General features: G+C 43.9%; 1 non-coding gene across 1 annotated transcript; it reads right to left on the reverse strand.

The window, feature by feature from the left end:
* Nucleotides 1-3,059: 3,059 nt before the first annotated feature.
* TRNAC-GCA lies at nt 3,060-3,132 on the reverse strand. The gene has a single exon. It is a non-coding gene; the product is annotated as a tRNA-Cys (tRNA).
* Between the last annotated feature and the right edge of the window lie 18,818 nt (nt 3,133-21,950).

Below are 21,950 nucleotides of genomic sequence, written 5' to 3' on the forward strand. Positions count from 1 at the left end.
ACTGCAGAACCTCTGGCTTGTTCCAGAACAGGCTGCTTTTCCCATACCTATGTTGGGTGTCTGAACTGGGGCTCATCTCTAGGAAAAATACCCTGGAATTGTATTTTCTTTTGTCACGGAAGCATGGAAGAAGAGCCATCAGACATAGCAACAAAGCTATTAAGAGTGTCTATGACATTCTGGAGTTCCTTTCTCTCTGCTTGTCAAATGTGACTTTTTTTTCTCTCTGGTCCCCAAGTTCTATACTGGCAAGATGAGGGTTTAACCATTGGGCAGGGTTGATACCACTCATCCACAGGACGCTTGAACAGACCACTTCTCAGTGATCAAGTCTGCCAAGCCTCTGGACTGGGGGTGGGGGAGGAAGTGTCAAGGGTGCAGCTGAAAGTCTGAAGAGCTGCCAATCAAGAGAACATTTGCAGAGGTTCCCCACTGACCCAGATACTCTGCTATCTTGAAAGCTTTATCTTCTAAGAGAATGTTGGCTAACAGCTTTCCTTTTATTCCTGTTTCTGTTTTGAAAGAATAACAAATACACTTAATTCTTCACCAAATCTTCAGCAAATGCCTTTTAATCCAACACAATGGTAGTTATTTTAAGAAAGCTGGCAAAGAAGGACAGAGGCAGTTTTCTATTTTTCAGTCTGGGCTTTTCCCCTTGTACAGAAGCACTTGATCACATTTAATCTTGGCGTGCACTAACCACATTAACTTTGTTTGCATAGAACTGATATCACTGCCTTTCCCTCTTTTAGTCTTTTTTTCTTTTTCATCTCCCCAGAAAGCCTTACAATTTAAATAACAGGTTAAAATACATGCACATACACTCAGGAGATTAATAAATACCGTGTATCTTTGTTCACTGTAACTTCTGGGACTTGATTCCACACCCAAGCTGTGTTTGTTGAAGGAAGAAGTGATTTGTCAAAGCACTGTGTATACATGAAAAGAAAAAGCTCAGGAAAAGATCTGAATAAAATGATACCTTGCAGAGGGTGGAGACTGGCTGCTAGGTGCAAAATGACTGTGGTCTTCTTTGCCCAGCAAAGGTGTTGAGGATTCTGTTCTCTAGAGATCAGAACAATCTAGAGATGGGTGATCTATGTTACCAAAAGGATGGGTCCTCTGCACATCTCAGGTGGGGCTTCCTCTGGTTTTTATCAGCCATTGAAGACCAGAATTTATGAACAAGCTCCTTGACGCATCTGCAGCTCTGAGTTTAGTCTTCTCATCTCCCCGATCCACCCCATTCCTTTTTTTAATACATTATTATTGTGAAAATGTTCTAGGTTTAGGGAAAAGGTGAACAGATAATGCAGGGTTCTGGTCTAACCTTCACCCAGTTTCCTCTGGTGTCAGCATATTACATGACTTTGGAACTTTTACCTCATTTTCAGAGTTCATTTCCCTTTCCACTCCAAAGGAAACCACAGATTTGCTTTCTGATCACAGTAATGCTGAGAATAAATAAGATACTTAGTATTTCATCCATTGCTTAATCATTTCCAACTGGAGTTTTCTCTGCATCATTTTAAGAAGTGAAATTCTGTATTCAAGTTTATTCTCATATGGGCAAACTGGTGTAAAACAGGGAGATGATTTTCTTAAAGAAGAGCAAGCAGGAATTAGACCAAACCTTATCTGCCTCTTTGCTTTTATTGTTGCTCAGTCACTCAGTTGCATCTGACTCTTTTGTGACCCCAGGACTGTAGCCTGCCAGGCTCCTCTGTCCATGTTTCTCAGGCAAGAATACTGAAGTGGGTTGCCATTTCCTCCTCCAGAGGATCTTTCCGACCCAGGGATTGGACCCATATCTCTTGGGTCTCCTGCATTGGCAGGCAGATACGTTACCACTGAACCACTGGGAAGCCCTCTCCTGCTTTTAGATCTAGAGTAACACTGATGGATTAAATCATCTCTACTTTCTGAAAATTCTTCAGTGATTTTCTTCAGTGTGTGTGTGTTAGTTGTGTCCGACTCTTTGTGACCCCATAGACTGTAGCCCATGGGGGCTCCTCTGTCCATAGAATTCTCCAGGCAAGAATACTGCAGTGGGTTGCCATGCCCTCCTCCAGGGGATCTTCCCAACCCAGGGATCGAACCCGCTTCTCTTAACATTTCCTACCTTGAGTCAGGAGGGTTCTTTATCACTAGCGCCACCTGGGAAGCCCAATGTCTAGTACACAGTAATTATAAATAATACTGGTTTATCAAGATCTATTTCTTGATGTGGAAGTATAAGTCATGAAGCCTCTAGAAAACCCTGGGTGGCAGATTTATTTGGCTAAAAAAGTGATTACAAGGAATTAGAAAAAGACTGAACTGGGAAAGTCCTCTCTGTAAGGATTAGACTCCAAGGAAGTCATGCATGTCTCTTGGTCATCATCATCTTTTTGGCCCTGAGACATGTGGGATCTTAGTTCCCAACCATGGATTGGACCTGGGCTCCCTGCAATGGAAGTGCGGAGTCTTAAACACTGGACCACCAGGAAAGTCCCTCTTTGTCCTCTTGAAGCTGCTGAAATAAGGGCACAGGTGAGAGATGGCCATTGTCAAGGAACTGTCCTTTTTCACCACATGATACTGCTTTTTAGGACAAGGAGGGAAAAGTTTTCAGGAAGCACTTGGGTCATGAGCATGTTCCATTTCACTGTGAGGTCATTCTCTGTTTCAGATCCAGGTTCTGCGTATCAGAGACCAGGGTGTGGACTTTGCTAGCTTGTTCTCACTTTGTGCAGATGCATTGTCCCTCCCCTTTCTCTCCTCCTCTTCCGCCTGTCCACTCCTCAGCGCGTCCCTCTGAAAGATCTTGTTTGTATGTCTAAGTGAAAAACTCTAGGTTAAATGAGAGAACGCCACTAGGGAGGAAAGATGGAATTATGGATATCCAGGGGGCTCAGATTTTCTCCATACCAGCTTGAAAAAAGTGAAAGTGAAGTTGCTCAGTTGTGTCCAACTCTTTATGACCCCATGGACTGTAGCCTACCAGGCTTCTCTGTCCATGGAATTTTCCAGGCAAGAATACTGGAGTGGGTTGCCATTTCCTTCTCTAGGGGATCTTTCCTGACCCAGGGATCAAACCTGGGTCTCCTGCATTGCAGGCAGATGCTTTACCATCTGAGCCATCAGGAAAGCCCCCATAACCGCTTGACTGTAGTTAATACAATGATTGTCTCTTCTAATCCTGGGGAGGAGGCTTAAATCAATAGGAATAGTGTATGGAAATCAACTTTCCCTCATCACAAACTGTGTCTCATCCAGGAGAAGAGCAGAACCAGTGTACTGTAGACTTGCATGCTTTTCAAAGGAAAACAAAGCAGAAACCTCAACTTACCATTCCTTTCAAGGAGCTTTCATTGAATAAATTTTGACAGAACATTCTCATTTCACATTGTATCACGAAATTATCACACCCATCTCGTATCCTATAGAAATCCATACAAAAACAGAAGGTGGTACGGTAGCAAACTTTTGCTCAACTCAAAAGGAGATAGCATCACTCAATGGACATGAGTTGGAGCAAACTCTTAAGAGATAGTGAAGGACGGGGAAGCCTGGCGTGCTGCAGTCTAGGGGCTTGCAAAGAGTCAGACAGGACTCGGCAACTGAACAACAACAAAAAGAGATAGAGGATTGGGCATGAGCTTGTGAATTAAGGCTGTTAACTGAGAAGGACAGTTTCATTTCTAAAGTGGGCTTTTACCCTAACAGAGATCCTGTCCATAAAATGAGTAAAGTTTTGGCTAGTATGTGGTATACAGTAGTCATAAATAAATTACCCTAAAGGATCCAATTGATCTTGACCTGGGTGACAAGTACGGTTTCTCTGCCAGCTCTCTAGTTTACTGTCTGCTGTATAATTTCAGGGCCACGAGCAAATGTTAATTCTCTATTTTAGGTTTTCATGGGGTTCCCCAGTGCCTCTCCTCTTCAAAGCCTCTAGCCCAACCCTGGCCACCACGGTCATCTCCTTCAGTTCACGGTGACTGTCATCACACTGCAGTTTGAATACTGGTGTGACTGGCTGGCCTGGGATAACATGCAAGTGTTGTAACACTCATCGAGGCTCAGGTCTCGGCTTGCTCGGTGGTGGGTAGTGGGGTTGCTTCACACAGCACTTCAGTTCAAAGCAAAGGCAGGAGGGAGTGGAGATCGTAGATCATAGATCACAGAGCAGATGCTCACCCAGAAATGCCAGCGCTCCTCTGTTGCAGAGCAGACTTGCAGGCACACGAATTACCCATGCAACTCACCAGCATGTGTGCGGGGAAAGTGAAGCCAGCAGAACAACTGCAGGAACCCATCCAACTAATAAGAAGCTTATAACTCTTTGGCAATTTGTTTGGCTCGGGAGTTACTGCAAAGTCAGAAAGGTATTGGGCCCCGGGATATTGGCAAGGTTACTGGGAGTCTCCCACTGTGAAAAGAAAGCTTTGCCAATGGGCTTTTTTTTTTTTTTTTTCTTCTTCAGGTGTTCAGTGTTGAGATTTTCAGGCCAAAGACTTCTGGAAAAAGTCACATTAATCACATCGGCAGCTAAGGTTAATGGGACTGGTGGCTTCACAAACTCCCCTATTCAAAAATGTGCTACGAAGATCTTTCAGTTTAGATGATCTGATTCATTCATTCATTTACTCATTCAACAAAGGCTTATGGAAGTCTTACCATGAGTCAGGAGCCACTGCAAGTATCAGAAGACAGACCCCTCTTCCTAGATCACTGACCCCACATCCTGCATTACTCCCTTCCTATGTCCTCAGGTCCCTTATTGCTTTTCTTTCTGTTTTTTGTGTGTTTTTTTTTTTTTTTTAATATGAACCATTTCTAAAGTCTTTATTGAATTTGTTACAATATTGCTTCTGTTTCACATTTTTTTTTTTTTTGGGTCCTAAATGCATGTGGAATCTTAGCTTGCCAACCAGGGATTGAACTTGCACCCTCTGCTGCATAGAAAAGAGAAAGTGAAAGTTGCTCTGTTGTGTCCGACTCTTCGGGACCCCTTGGTCAATACAGTCCATGGAATTCTCTAGGCCAGAATACTGGAGTGGGTAGCCTTTCCTTTCTCCAACAGATCTTCCCGACCCAGGAGTTGAACTGGGATCTCCTGCATTGCAGGCGGATTCTTTATGAACTGAGCTCTCAGGGAAACCTCCTATAGAGGAGGGCGAAGTCTTAAACCCCTGGACTACCAGGGGTCCTTTTGTTGCTTTTCTTAACTTGATTCTGGAGTTCTGATGTAAAAGAAGAGTATAGGGAAAATCCTCATAAGGAGAAAGAAGTTGAAAGTCCTCCTGGTTTATTTACTTATTTATTTAAAACATGGGCTTCTCCGGTGGCTCAGCTGGTAAAGAATCCGCCTGCAATGTGGGAGACCCAGGTTCACTCCCTGGGTGGGGAATATCCCCTGGAGAAAGGAATGGCTACCCACTCCAGTATTTCTGCCTAGAGAATTCCATGAACAGAGGAACCTGGTGGGCTACAGTCCTTGGGGTTGCAAAAAGTCAGACACAACTGAGCAACTAACACTTTCACTTTTTAAAACATAAGTATCTGTTATATGCAATGTTCTCCAGAAATAGGTGATTGGGACAGACTTTCTATAAAGGAAAATTTTGCCTATCCACATTTCAGATAATAAACTTTCTAACACAAAATGTCTGGGACTTTACAGAAATAGTAATTGATTGTTGTCTGTATACCAAGAAAACTCACCTTCCCTTTCTTGTGGATCTGGGAAGCTGGATGAACTCTGACCTAGGAGTGGTCCCCAGGGATCAAACACTCTCCAAGCTCCTTATTCTGCCCTCTCTTTATCATCTCTTTCTGATTACTAGCTGGGTCCTGGCGATTCTATCTTCATCATGTGTTTCTCATGTATCTTTCTTCTCTTTCTTTTTCAACCTGCTATTGCTTCACTCCAGAGCACTTTGTGACTGTTGCATAAATATCATTCCAATGGCATTCAGGTCAAAGATCTCTTTTTTTCCAGTCTCTCCCTGTTCCTGATCACTTTCCACATGGCAGTCACACTTACCTGCTGTTTTCTATTTGTCCTCGCCTTAAAAGTGACACCATGTCTCTTGCCTCTTCGACGAAGCATCTGTTTCCAAACAAGGTGTCAAATGTCACATCCCAAACAGGCAGAGTTGTTAAGAATATGGACTGAGGAATCTGAAATGACCAGTGTTAAAAATCCCAGCTTGGCCGGTTAAGCCTCAGTTTGCTCATCTGGAAAATGGGGATGATTCTCATGCCTCTGCTGGCAGTAAAGGGTAGACTAGGACAGGGGGGTGTGATAATGACAGAAATAAAGTGCACAATGAATGTAACGCACTGAATCATCTCCAAAACATCATCCCTACCCTGGGTCTATGGAAAAATTGTCTTCCATGAGACTGGTCCCTGGTGCCAAAAGGGTTGGGGACTGCTGTACTAGGACATTTGAATTCTTGGCACTCTAGGCACTCAACAAGTAATATTTATAATAATATGATAACAAGTATTATTAAATTTCATTGCTCCAGTCTGATTCAGCTTATCATTTCCTGAAATGTCTTTTTTTCCCACATTTGCTCATGTAGTGTCTTCTGTGTAGAATGCCCTTTCTCTCTCTGCCCTTTGATAGTCTTTTATGTTGGAAGTTTGTATGTCATGAAGTCTTTTTCTGATTCTTCTGGAAACAAACATTTTCCTCCCTTTCATTAATGCCTTGTCTGCCCCTCTTGCTGCCCCCTGTTTTGTGTCTGGGACTGTGGTCAGAGCCTCTCCGTCATTCTCTTTGCCCTTGCTCCTCCGTCAGGCTCTGGGCTCCTCGGTCGCAGAGAGAATTTACCCTGCTTTCTCCTCCTGTACATAGTCTGCAGGGAGGTCTCTGTACCCTGGTCAGAGGTGAGTGTGGACTCCTGTCTTTGGGGAGAGCTAGGGTTTGAGGGCGACAGCTCCCCATCTTGGGGCTCTGCTATGCAGCTTGGCTATCAGTGGGCATTGGCTTGTGTAGCTCCCCAGTCCCACGAACCCCCAGGCCCCTCACAAGCCTCCTGCCCATGGATGTTCCTGGCTTTCAGGATTTCTTGCATTTATCCATGAAATTACTGAATTTCAGCACTGCAAGAAGTCTGGGAGAGACGTGGAAATCTTGTACTTCAGCTTCTTCACTCCTGACCTGAGCTTCTGCTGAGGTGTTCTGTTCCTTGAGAAATGATCCCTAAACTCACCCTGGATGAATAAGTCATTCCATCTAGTATTTGCTAATGCACCATCCGTCCCTCTGCTGAGGTATGGCTCACCCTGGATTCCAAGGTACATAGCCATCTCCTGCCTGGAACTTAGGTCTCTGGAGGCAAGGCAGTAGCTTATTTGTCTTTCCATCTCTCGCACTCAACTTAGCGCCCAATGCATGCAAAAGAGTCGATCTGCATCAGCCAAACTGATAAATATTGACCAAGCTGAATGGAACTTAAAGAGGCTAAGTCATTGACTTCTTATGCTGCATCTCCTGTTTTCCAGGTCCATCCACCATCTTTTCAGGGTCCCAGACTGGTTTACCTCATCAAATGTTTGCACTTCTCGTCCTGGAGGTCTAAGAAAAAGGCTGGTTGGTAACTTGATGGTTAACAGATTGAATATAGACTCTTGAAATTCTAAGAAATAGCTCTGAGCAGAGAGAAATCACTTACTTCTGGCAGAAAAAAAAAAAATTAAACAAGAGAAAAAGTGATTACTTTGATTTCATTGGTAGGTAGCAAAAGCCACATCAGACACCTACAGGTGTCCTAACAGTTTTTCCTCCCTAAATATCAGCCTTGCGGTACTTGAGAGGCGAGGGAAACCAGGTCCCTTGGTGTATCCTGAAGATGGTGGTTAGACTCACTTGTGGGGTTAATAAAGGCTGAACTCCAGCTTCCGTTGGTGGTTAACCCCCTGCCCTTCTCCTGGTTCCCGTGAGACACCTGGCTGGTACCTTGGGTTGCAGACGTGCTCAAGTTCACTAATGCTGTTGCTCAGTGCACAGACTCTGGGATAAGCCAGTAAGCTGGGAGAAGAGCAAAACTCACCGTGGGATGGTTTTGCATCCTCATATAAATTTAGCATTCATCTCCGCATACTTACTGGTTTTCCCCTGAGTATGAGATGCTGAAGATGGACCAAACGAAAGAATTCATACCAGTTGGAGCAGGAAACAAGGAGGAGAAAAAGCACTTTTAGCCACAGCATGGCCTGAGTGTGGGTAAGCCATCATTAGAAAGGCAGTTTTTTCTAGGTCTTGGCATTTGTGATTAAGATCCTGCATGCCAAGGCTTCTTTCTGAACCCCACGGGCCAAGCCACCTTAGAAACAGGGCCACATAATCGCCAGAGTCATAGAATTGTAGAAAGGAATTCTGTCGGCCCCTCTGGTCAGATGTTGCCAAATGACATTCCTACAAAACTTCAGATGCTTCAGAGGAGATGAAATGGCTTCTAAAAGCCTCAGCCAGGCTTAGGACTCAGTGGTTCTGGAGGTAAAGATGACCTAGATTTGACTAAATGTCCATTCCTTTCTAGATAAAAGTCCTTGGGGGAAGTTATAGGGGTAGGTAGTCCCCAGGGCGTCCCTGGGGATGCCAAAGTTGCTGAAGCTTTCTTATCTGTCAGATGGAGTCCAAGATGCCTTTCTTAATGGTCAGTTGTGAACAGGACTCTGGGTACCGGATTAGTCAGGATTCTCCAGAGACACAGAGCTGATAGGTGGTATACACACATGTGAATCAAAAAGTGAGGGTGTCAGTTGCTCAGTGGTGCTCTTTGGGACCCCATAGACTATAGCCTGCCAGGCTCCTCTGTCTGTGGGATTCTCCAGGCAAGAATACTCGAGTGGGTAGTCATTGCCTTCTCCAGGTGATTTTCCTGACTCAGGGATCAAACTGGGATCTCCTGCATTGCAGGCAGATTGTTTATCATCTGAGCCACCAGGAGAGCCCACATGTAGAGACATTTATTTTAAGGCATTAAAGAAAAGAAAGAAAGAAAGTGAAGTCGCTCAGTTGTGTCCGACTCTTTGTGACCCCATGGACTAATGTAGACCACCAGGCTCCTTTGTCCATGGGATTCTCCAGGCAAGAATACTGGAGTGGGTTGCCATTTCATTTCCTTCTCCAGGGGATCTTCCTGACCCAGGGATCGAACCCAGGTCTCCCACATTGCAGGCAGATGCTTTAACCTCTGAGCCACCAGTTTAAGGCATTAATGCACATAAATTTATGTGCTGGTAAGTCTGCAGCTGGTAGAACTGGAAGCTGGAACGGAACCTTGGGTAGGGTTTCCAGGTTGCCAGCGGGAGGCAGAATTCCTTCTTCCCAGGGCAACCTCGGTCTTTGCTGTTAAGGCTTTTTACTAATGGGCTCACCTGCATTTGGGAGGATGATCTACTTTACTCAAAGTCTGCTGATTTATTAATAAGTGTTCAGTTCAGTTGCTCAGTCGTGTCTGACCCTTTGCTACCCCATGAATCACAGCACGCCAGGCCTCCCTGTCCATCACCAACTCCCGGAGTTTACTCAAACTCATGTCCATCGAGTCAGTGATGCCATCCAGCCATCTCATCCTCTGTCGTCCCCTTCTCCTCATGCCCCCAATCCCTCCCAGCATCAGGGTCTTTTCCAATGAGTAAACTCTTCGCATGAGGTGGCCAAAGTATTGAAGTTTCAGCTTCAACATCAGTCCTTCCAGTGAACAGCCAGGACTGATCTCCTTTAGGATGGCCTGGTTGGATCTCCTTGCAGTCCAAGGGACTCTCAAGAGTCTTCTCCAACACCACAGTTCAAAAGCATCAATTTTTTGGCACTCAGCTTTCTTCACAGTCCAGCTCTCACACCCATATATGACCACTGGAAAAACCATAGCCTTGACCAGACGGACCTTTGTTGGCAAAGTAATGTCTCTGTTTTTTAATATGCCAACTAGGTTGGTCATAACTTTCCTTCCAAGGAGTAAGCGTCTTTTAATTTCACGGCTGCAATCACCATCTGCAGTGATTTTGGAGCCCCCAAAAATAAAGTCTGATACTGCTTCCACTGTTTCCCCATCTATTTTCAATGAAGTAATGGGACCAGATGCCATGATCTTAGTTTTCTGAATGTTGAGCTTTACAGCCAGCTTTTTCACTCTCCTCTTTCACTTTCATCAAGAGGCTTTTTAGTTCCTCTTCACTTTCTGCCATAAAGGTAGTGTCATCTGCATTCTGAGGTTATTGATATTTCTCCTGGCAATCCTGATTCCAGCTTGTGCTTCCTCCAGCCCAGCGTTTCTCATGATGTACTCTGCATATAAGTTAAATAAGCAGGGTGACAATATACAGCCTTGACGTACTCCTTTTCCTATTTGAAACCAGTCTGTTGGTCCATGTCCAGTTCTAACTGTTGCTTCCTGACCTGCATGTAGGTTTCTCAAGAGGCAGGTCAGGTGTTCTGGTATGCCCATCTCCTTCAGAATTAATTACATCTAAAAGGAGAGAGACAGAGAAGACGAAGAGCCAGAGGGAGTTAGAACTCTTTGGGGTCCCTGCTCTGCTTAAGGCATCTTCACACACAGCACATTTGCTGGTCAATTTTATGTATCAACTTGTCTAGACTCTGGGCTTCCCTGGTGGCTCAGACGGTAAAGAATCTGCCTGCAATGCAGGAGACCTGGGTTTGATCCCTGGGTTGGGAAGATCTCTTGAAGAAGGGAATGGCTACCCACTCCAGTATTCCTGCCTGGAGAGTTTCATGCACAGAGGAGCCCGGCGGACTGCAGTCCATGGGGTCACAAACAACTGAGCGGCTAACACTTTCACGGTCTAGACTGTGGAGCCCAGTTTGGCCAAACACCAACCTGGACTGTATCTCTCTGTCTCTTTTTGTTTTAAACAGTGCTTTCTTTCTTTCTTTTTTTTTTTTTAAGGCTGCACTATGTGGCATGTGGGATCTTAGTTCCCCAACCGGGGATTGAACCTGTAGCTCTCTGCAGTGGGAGTGCAGAGTCTTAACCACTGGACCCCCAGGGAAGTGCCTCTTTCTCTGTCTGCCTCTCTTTCCCTCCACTCTTCCTCTCTGTCTCTCTCTTTCTCCATCACGTTCATCCTTCCTTTTATGATAGACTGTATCTGTCTCTTTCTCTTGTTTTTCTTTCCTGCCCACTTCCTCTCCTCTCTCCCCCCATCAGCTCCACTTTCCTTTACTATTTTAGTTTCACTTTCCCGATCAGGGTCAAGTCTTTAATCTCTTAATTTTCTGCCTCATTATCACTTTCTGACTTTGCCTTTTCTGATAGTCTCCTTCGCATGCACTCCTCACCACACTCAAATCTTCTTTGCCTCCTTCTAAAAATACTCTCGTAATCCTTCCTCTCCTCTCTGCAAAGCCCCTGACTCTCTCTCTCTCTCCAGCCTCCAGCGCTCCTCCTCCTGGAGCTTGGTGGTGTGACAACTCCAGGGCTTGGGTGCAGACTCATGCTGGGGAAAGTCACCCCTTCCCGGGCTGGTTAACTCCCCAGCCCCAGAGGGAATCCCGGTCTCAAGTCAGACTCTTGCCTGCTGTTCTTCTCGGCCGGCTGCGGTACGGACAGACTTAGGTGCACACAGGGCAGCTGACTTGGTCAAGGCTGTGGCATCCTTTAGGGTCACGGGCAGTGCAGGAAGCCACCGGGGTGCCCGTGGATCACTTGTGGAGAAGGACCTGGGGTGCTAAAGGGGAGCAAGTTCTCAGAAAAGCAGCAGCCAGCAGACGCTCCTTTTAGATTTAAAAGGGATGTTCCTTGGAGAGATCTGGAGGCTCCCAAGTAAATTTTAGGTTTCCTAGGTGGCTCAGTGGTAAAGAATCTGCCTGCCAATGCAGGAGACACAGATTTGCTCCCTGGGTCAGGAAGAGCCCTTGGAGAAGGGAATGACAACCCACTCTAGTATTCTTGCCTGGAGAATCTGATGGACAGAGGAGCCTGGCGGGCTAAAGGCCATGGGGTCGCCAAAGAGTCAGACACGACTCAGCGACTAAATGACAACAACGAAGTACATTTTACATTTGAGGAAAACCAAAGCTAAAAGAATAGGAAAAGACATCTTGAATTCATGTCATGGAAGGCTTCAGAAACAATTGGAGAGTCCTTGAGCCCAGTGAGGACATTTTCAGATGAAGAATTCAGAAAGACTAGCCCAGAGTCACATAGCTGGTTTTGTTCGGTCACAGACAAGAAGTAGGTCTCCTGACGTTTTTTTTTTTTTTTTAAATAGCCTCAGTCTGTTTCTCAATGAGAAACAGAAGACTGGTATGTCTGGCAGCCAGAGAATAAGTTCCCTGGTAAGTCCCTGTGGCTCATGTCCTTTCCCAGAAATATAAATACTGCAAGTCATCTTTCAATAGAGGGACCACGAGGCCTGATGTCTCAAGACCAGGGTTGCTTATGAAGGACTCTCTTTTCTAGTCCTGGAAACACCACTATTCACCAGAATATTAACTTCTTAGTGCCAGATTTTAGGGGGCAAGGAGGTCGAGTTGTCTTATTAAAGAGAAATTATCTCCCACATTTTTTTGGTGTAGAATTATTGACAATCAGTTAAAAATTAACTTTTAATAAGCCCCATCATCAGGCTCCTATTTCCCCAGAATTACTTTTTACCCTTTCTCCCCAGACATTTATCCACTGAGGATGGTTAGGACCATAATCATTTGCTCTGAAGACTGTCTTCTCCTTTTCTACCCTTTTCCTCTGTTCTGAAACAACTGTGTGCAACTATCATTACCCACTTGGGCTGCTAAGAATATTCCATCAGCAATCAATACTGTCTCTCAATTTCCCCACTAACCAACATTCCCAGGAAATCTATAAATGTGAAAAGAAAACAAAAACTCCTTATTTTTACTCAAGCTCCTTCAGATATTTTGCTTGATTTTACCTGAAAAAAGTGAAAGTTACAGTGTTAGTCCTTCAGCCATGTCTTTGTGACCCCATGGCCTTTAGCCTGCTAGGCTCCTCTGTCCATGGGATTCTCCAGGCAAGAATACTGGAGTGGGTAGTCATTCCCTTCTCCAGGGGATCTTCCAGACCCAGGGATCAAACCTGGGTTTCCTGCATTGCAGGCAGATTCTTTACTGTCTGAGCCACCAGAGAAGTACTGATTTTAGCTAGCTTTGAGTCAATAATAGGGTGACAAGATTATTTCATAAAATCTGTAGAATTTCTAGCTCCACCATCTTGAGTAAGTTTTCCCAGAAACCCCAGAAAGCTAATTTCATTTTGAAGGACTGCCTATTATTTTCTAGGACAGTTTCTTCAGAGCATCACATTTTTGCATAAGCACTTAATGATTACTCTGCCTGCCCTTCCTACTGAAATTATGAGTTCAATGTGTGGGGATTATGTTCGATTTCATTTTTGGTAACACTCATTATTGGGAATGAATGAACTTGTCACAATTACACAAACTGGCTGCAGCAAAAACATTGACAAGGATGCTTGTTGAAGCTCTAGGTGGTGATCGGTTTCTATATCTATTATTCACACTCATTTTTACACACACACTGAGAGGGAAGCATGATTCCCATCTGTAGGTGAAAAGACTGAGACAAAGATTTACACAGTTGCCCAAAACCATCCGTCTTGAAGGAGAGCCCTCAGTGGACCCCAGGTGCACTGACCCCTGTATCTCTCTGCTGAGCTCAAGAGCATGCTGTTTGCAGTAGTCATCCTCACCTCTGCCCAGCTGTGCCTGGTGACATGTACCTTTCTCTACGGTGACATGTACCACCTCTTCCTAAGGTCCGCCAAAACAGGACTCCATGTACAAGTGGTCAGGAAAGGGGGAAGCCACAGGTGGTGAAGGACCTGGGTTAGGGATTTGATCTCATCACTTTCCAAAGCGAATTTCTCCTTTGGTGTCTCTGCCTGATTGAGTTCTGCTATCATCACACACCGAGGTAACTCTAGGGAAAGGAAATGGTCTATCAGAAGATAGGGGCTCCCTGCCCTCCTGAAGGACACAGTGTCCCAGTTACCTGTTGCTGGGTGACAGACCGGCTCCAAACCTACTGGCGTAAAATAACTCCACGTTAGTATTATCTCTGATGATTCTGGGCTCCGCTAGGTGGCTCTCCCTTGGGAGAATCTCATGGGAAAGCTCTGTCACTTCTGTGTTTGACTGTGAGCTGGGACAACACAGAAAACTGTGAGACTGGACAGCGGAGATTCTCAGATGTCTTTCTTTGGTCTCTTCAGCTTGTTGGCTTTGGGAATACCAAAATTATTATGTGGTAATTCAGGCCTCTGAAGATGTTTGGCAAGATGGAGATAGAGACAAATCAGTTCAGTTCAGTCGCTCAGTCGTGTCCGACTCTTTGCAACCCCATGGACTGCAGCACGCCAATCTTCCCTGTCCATCACCAACTCCCAGAGCTTGCTCAAACTCATGTCCATTGAGTGGGTGATGCCATCCAACTATCTCATCCTCTGCCGTCCCCTTCTTCTGCTAGATAGATAGATAGATAGATGTGGTGGGTAGACAAACAGATATTAGATGTGATGGCTGGATAAATAGACAGATATTAAACATATAATAGATAGGTAGATAAGATAGACAGATATGTGAGGGTAGATGGATAGATAGATGGATAGAGACACACACACACACACACACACACAGAGAAATGTACAGAAGCATTTGAGCATTCTCCACCTCGAGGCCATCACTAGGAGACAGGAAATAGGTCCCACTCCTTAAGTGAGATGTGACTAGGTCCTGAACGACCAGCTGGGGTCAGAAATGCTCCGCTAACATTTTTGGAAAACGCAGTCTGCCGCACCCAGTAGCTCCTCAGCTCGTCCCCCGTCACCTAGTCACCTAGACTTGGTTTCCTACTCCGTGAAAAGACCAAGCTCTAAGAAGCTCTGAAGATCATACCCTCGGTGGCCTCGTAGCTGAGCCAGTCTCCTGGTCAGAGTCCATGACCCGAGACCTCGGTCCTTGACATCTCTGCTGGAAACCACATCCTTTGCCTTGATTGCCACCCCATCCTGGCCCCTTTTCTACATGTTTGATCTGATAGCTGTCCTTTCTGTGGCTATTCCCTGGGGGCCCCCTAGATGAGCAGAGCTTTGGGCAAAGAAGTTCAAGTCAGCTCCTTTAATGATGGGAGGACACAATCATATTAACCTGGCCCGGCTCTGCCATTTTGCAGATAAGAAGATGGAATTTCGTAATAGTGTATGTGCCGAGCCATGTTGTATTAAGAGAGATGCTTAACAAGGGAGAGTATTTTGAAAGAGGCAATTAAGATGGGGAATAATTTTAAAAATCTTGTCCTGTGAGGAGTGGTTAAAGAAATTTTAGCCTGAAGAAATAAGACATACTCATTTTATCTTTAAATATTTGAATGTGTCTCATATGAAAAAAAAAAAAAAGAGATTACATTTGTTTGGAGATTTAAAGGATGATTTAAAAGCATGTTTGAAATTTGGTCTGCAGATAGAATCCAGCTTTTATTTCTTAACGATCTTGTATATGTTAGTTTTGCCTACAGTATATACTTCAGTTTTCAGGAAGTGAGTTATGTATTCTTTGACTATAGAATGTGTAGGGATATGTCTATATTCATCTTTCACCCCTTTTCAGCACCAAATAATATTCTGGGCCCAGAATAGACTCTTAATAAGTATCGATCAATTGATACTAATTGATTCTTGAAGAATTTTTCTTTTAATATTTATTTATTTGACTGCTCCAGCTCTTAGTTGCAGCATGTGTGCATGCTAAGTCTGATTCTTTGCTACCCTTTGGACTGTTGCCCACCAGGCTTCTCTGTCTATGGGATTCTCTAGGCCAGAATACTGGAGTGGTTTCCCATGCCTCCTTTCAGGGCCCGATCCAGGGATCAAACCTGCACCTCTTACATTTCTTGCATTGGCAGGCAAGTTCTTTACCATTTGTACGACCTGGGAAGCCATTTGCAGCATGTGGGATCTTAGTTGTGGCATGAAGTTTCCAGTTTCCTGACCCAGGGATTGAACCGCAGCCCTTAGCATCGGGATCACCGAGTGTTAGCCACTGGTCCACCAGGGAAGTCCATATCCGAGTACTGATGGACACTTAGTGTTCACCTCCTATTGTTGGTTAGACTGTGGTATTAGCACAGCCTGATGAGTTTTCTAGGCCGCCACAGGTCCCATTTGAATGAGTGCATTTTCGCAGATTAAGAGAATTCTTACCCTTGTTGCCTTTAACACTGGGAAGCTCCTTCTAGAGGCCATGCTGTGCTTTCAGGCATGTTGGGTGATAAAGGGCATTGTCATTGCCGATCTCAGGAGAGATGCTCACCCCTTTCTAGGAGTGAATGTGCACAAGGACAGCTTGGTCTCTTCCAAATCAAGCCTTGTTTATTCCACTCCACACACCACGAGGGGCTTGGGAAATGGTGGGAGGCAATGCCAGGGGCGTGGGGCTGCAAATATGTGGGGCCTTAGGCCCAGAAACAAGACTTTGAGAGCAACCTGCTCATGCAACCGGCTTCTTGGTGTGGTCACACCTGCATTTTCACAGCAGAGAAAACGCAGCAGGCCTGCACGTGGTTAATTAGATGCAATCAGGACATTTTCTGGGTTCAAAACTAAGAGTGACCCCAGAAACACGATTTTATTTGACCTGTTCATCAGCCTCAATCTTCCTGGGGCTGCAGGCCTTTCCCATGCTGGGAGCCCGCGCTCTGCACAGCAGTCCTTGTGCTGAATGGCAATGGTCTTTCATTCTCTGTCAGCACACAGTTCAGCTTGGTCGGCGGAGGCAGGCAGCTGTTTCTCACTATGCTTGTGGGTGGTGCAGCTCACAAGCTGCACTCAAGACACAGAGAAGGAGGTGACCCTGCCAAGTCCCAGGGCTACCCTTCTGATGCTGCATAGAGAGATTGTGGACCACAGTGCCCAGTTAAGACCTTCCTCTCTCTTTAGATCTGGGTTTTATGAAAATACACTTGCCAGTCATGAGAAAACTAAAAAGCTCAGATATCAATCAGTTATCAGTGAAGTCAGAAGATGAAGGACTGTAGCATTTACAATGCCCATCATAATCACTTTTAGCATCCTTAGGTGGTAACATAACGACGACAGTGTTAAGAAGGGAATGGCGAGCACAGAAGCTGCATGTAAGCAGCTCTGCTTTGTTATGATTAGTCAGTCTCTCTAAAGGGACAGTTTAGGAGCCATGTGGCCCCAGGTGATCCTGTCTATCCTCTGAACCCAAACCGTCATTCTAGTACGTTAATTTACAAAGTGGTCATTTGACAAAATTGTAAACAAAGTCGTTAAGATATAAAAGCATGTCTGGGAATTCCTGGCAGTCCACTCATCAAGATTCTGTACTTCCAATGCAGTGGGCACAGGTTTGATCCCTGTGGTTGGGGAATTAGATCCCATATGCTGAAATCTGTTCTATGGGTAGAGTCTAGTTTTTATTTCCAATGATTCTATGTTAGTTTTGCCTACAGTATAGACTTGAAAGTTTTTATTCAGTGACTTAGGCAGTAAATGTTGAGTAAATGTTGGACTTGGTTCCTTGGATGGCTGATGTGAGGTGGATGTCGTGCAAAGCACAAGCTGGGTCTTCTTCATGTGGTGAAAATTGAAGTGATTTAGCTATTATGTTACTTCCAATTTGCCAGCTGTGTTTTATAGGGATGCAGTGAAATATGCTCTGTTGGTTGTATGTTACAACCATATTTTGTTAATTAGAGGCCTATCATAAATAAATCACTCATTTTTATGGCATGTGGGCCCACTTGATTCAGAAAGTTTGGCATCTGGTTCTGATTATGTCTCATGGTATTTCCATGGAAATTCCCCCCACCCTCCCTTTTCTTCACCTGTTTGAGGAGAACAAGGATGGAAACTTTACTTCTGCAGAAAAAAGGTAAGGGGGATTTCCATCATTATAAACAGGGTTATCTGGGATGAATAGGGCAAGCTGGACAAATATCAATGGCATCAGGACCCTAGGGAGGATTTCCAGGGCTTGTAAGAGTTTGCTATTTCTTTTGTTTGTTTTTTTGTTCTATCTGTGGAAACTGTCAAACTATAAACTTTGTCAAAACGTTTGTGTAATGAGGCAGAGTAAATAAGTAAATATACTCTGTGTGTAGCAAAGTTGGGGGAAAGTATTTTTCCTCTTTAGGGAGGTCTAATTATAGCAATGAATTATATTTTATATACCGACCTTCCTAAGTTTTAAAACATTTTATTATTTTTTAATTGGAGTATAGTTGCTTTATACTGTTGTGTTAGTTTCTGCTGTATGATGAAGTGAATCGGTGACATGTGTGTATGTATATCCCCTCCTTTTGGGCCTCCCTCCCCCCTTACCTCTCCATCCCACCCCTCTAGGTCATCACAGGTCACTGAACTGAGCTCCTTGTGCTGTATATGCTGATCTTCTTTGTTCTTTGTTCAAATGTAAATTGATGGTCAGCATATCATTGATTATATTTGAAGAGTTTCAAAGAGGAGCTCGGATTGGTGACCTCTGGGTTTGTATGACCTCTATGAGCCTCAGGTTGTCTTTCTGCAAACTGGGCTGGAAGATGATCAGAGGCTGTGGGAAATGGTTCTTTGTTTGAAGCCGGCCTTGATGCTTTTCCTAATCTCAAAATGCAAATAATGATCTCACTATTGTTATTATGAGAAATAAGAACTGGCTATTTTCCTGACCAGGCTGAGGAACTTGTCTCCTAGTAGTTGAGCATCCATAAGAGATCCTAAGAAGCTTCCTTCACTCACATGTTTATGAACAAGGTCTCTGTTTAGCATGATTAAGTACGAGTCTCCGGGCTCAGTATGCCAAGAAGTACAATGCTGTCCAACATTGCTGCTGTGAGGTGGAGACTCTCCTCAGCCTGATTTATGAAGCCTCCAGATGGGAGCGTGGACCGCTGAGCTGGTTACGGGGTTTGGAGGGGGAGCGCATCCCCTCCCCCGACGTGTTTCAGAAGGTGGGATAATGCTCTTCCTGGCTTGGGTGTATCCTTGGGCTGATTCAGTATGGTAGTTTGTATATTCTTGTGAAGTTTCTGTTTATTGTCCTGCTCCATATTTCTAAATTATAACTGATCCAATAAATCAATTATTTGGGCAATATCCTGTCAATATATTTGATTTCCATAGCAGGTTACTGCAGAACCGATGCAGTCACTTGCCTTGATGCTGATTGCCTTTGCAGAATCGATCTGTGGTGACCTACACAGCTATCTGAAATGGCTCAAAGTGCTGGTCCAGCTGAGACCTGGTCTTGGTCCTTTTAAAAAATTCAGGTATCGTTTCAAACCTCTGGATTTATATACATATGTATGCAATAAAATATATAATGTTCTGTGCTCAGTTGTGTCCGACTGTTTGTGACCCCATGGACTGTACTGGAGTAGGTTGTCATCTTCCTCCAGGGGATCTTCCTGACCCAGGGAATGAACCCCTGTCCCTTACATTTTCCTGATTTGGTAGGTGGGTTCTCTATCACTAGAGCCACCTGGGAACCCCCAGATTAAACATACATGCAGCCAGCTTAGCATCATTATATTCTTCCAATTTTCTCTGGAGTCATGCAGCAGTGTCTTACTTGAACCTGGCCTTACTTCATCTTTCCCAACCCCAGTTTTTTTTTTTTAACCAAGAATTGTTTTGCTTTTGTTTTTCCTCTTTTTCTCTCACTTCTGAGTTTGGCATTTTTCTTTTTCTCTACTAGCAAAAGAGAAGTTTCTTCAGAGGTTAAAGCTCTTTGTATCTTTGGTGGGTGGCTCTGTTTTTAGGACTCTTGCCTACTTCTCTTCTTGGATTAACTTGGCTTCTTTATTTTCATTTTAGCTTTGCTTAGCAAAACTGGCATTCCCACACCATGTAGGGTTGTTTCTGTTCTCTTTCATTTTTTTACCTTTTATTCAGTCAAAATATCTTATTCATAGAGGAAATATTGAAAGCAAGATGATGTTTCTTCCCATTTCTTCCTTTCCTTGTGCTTCTATCTTTCTTCTATATGCTTGAAATAGTGGAAACAAAATGCAATTCTGGAACTGCGATGTGCCTTTCAATGCAGCTTAGAAAGGGAAAACCTACCTGATTGTTTCCTGCTGAGCCGGGAGCAGGGTTGCAGGAGAGGCATCAGCTCTCAGGAAAAATATTTCTCTTGAAAATGTTCCATAAATAGGCAGGCAGTACTCAAGCCCCAGTCAGCTAATGCAGTGAAGTGGCCGAGAACAGGACTCAGAAGCCAAGACGCTGGGTTTTTGAAGCCTGGCCCTGCTGCTAACCTAAGGCATATCACCTAATAATCCCTCTGAACCTCAGGTTTTCCAGCCTGCAAAATGGTAATAATAGTAGCTACTGAATAACATTATTGCAAAGGGTCTGTGAGCTAATGCACAGGATTCACTTATGCCTGATACATGTTGCAAGAAAATTGTGCTCTTATTGTAACTCTTTAGATAGTACATGTAGCTGTGAAGCTAATGGCTTTTGCTGCTTGCTTCCAACTCCAATAAATGCCCAAATTGGCACCTCCAAGTATGCTATTCTTTACTCCCTGCCCTCCCTCTTAATATGATACCACTCTGCCTACTTCTAGATCCCCAAGAATGACAGTCTGAATTCCCATCTGTGGTTGATTCTAGCTCTCGCCACGTATCGTGTTGTGCGTGTTGGACCATACTTTCTCCCAGCACCTGATTTTGGCTCACTTCCCCAGTGGCTGCTCCACCCCACATGGTGTGTCTAATTCTTGGTCCTGGCTGCTTCCAGTGCTGGAAGAATTGCCATCCTTCTTGGAGAGAAGCTGTTAGTTCAAATACGAAAGTTCCCGTTTGATTACTCTTTAGAGCCACACCATCACAGAAAAATGAACTCTTTCAGTTGGATTTCTCTGTATGTCAGTAGTCCTCATGTGTTTTCCTTTTGCGCCCATAGTTCATCTTGGACTCACAAACATGCATTCGTACTTTCCATGGTGGGGTGTGTGTTGGGGGGGGAGTGGTGGTGGGGGAATGTTCCTTGAATAAATAGAATAAATGGTGTTAAGTTAGAAAGGAAATATGCCTAAATTTTTATTGTGCTAAAGTATGTTATTGGTGCACATCAGTAAAATGATAGAGACACATTTCACAAACGTGAATCATATGAAAGAGTAAACTAAAGACCATTGGAGGACCGGCAAGGGCATCTAATAAGAGACTGTGACTTGTATGGATCCAATACCTTGGGTAACAGAACTATCAAAGTGGTCTTTACTATCCAGAGCACGGGAACCTAAGATTATGCTGCCAACAAGTATTCCTTACTTGACATAGAACTTTATAAAAAGACTTAAAAGGTTTTTACCAGGTCTTTAAAAGTTCTCAATGACATTTTTGAGTCTCAAATATGCAATCTGAATGTCTCTCTTTTTAATTGACTATCTCAGATAGGTTTCTTCCTACAAAGTACCAGCCAGATATAAATGTGATCATGTCCAGATACCACAAAGAATATCACAACCTGCTCCAAGGCTGTATAGAGAAACTCAATGATCTTTCTAGGTGAATAAGTGAACACTTTAGAGGTGTATTCTAAGTAGGTCTTCCTTATGAAGTTGGCAGTTTTATTGTTGGTGAATTTTGATGTCTAACACATAAAGTATGAGGATTTGTTCTTATAAAAATAATAGCTTTAAAATCTAGTAAATAATGGGAAAGAAAATCATAGTCAGCGAAGAAGAATAATCCAACTTCCATTAGATAAACTAGATAGTCTGAGGTTAGTTCATTTTCTTATCAAGATCACATTTTGACCAAAAAATGGCAAATATTTAAAAAGCATAAAGAATAAAGCAAAAATCACTTATCATTTCTCTATCCAGAGATGACATTAGTTAATTTGATTTATTACATTTTAGTTCTTTACTTCCCTTTATTGTTCTGAAATTTTACATTTTGCATAAAA

Source organism: Cervus elaphus, chromosome 23 (genome assembly GCF_910594005.1).
Source record: "Cervus elaphus chromosome 23, mCerEla1.1, whole genome shotgun sequence".
NCBI classification, from domain to species: Eukaryota; Metazoa; Chordata; class Mammalia; order Artiodactyla; family Cervidae; genus Cervus; species Cervus elaphus.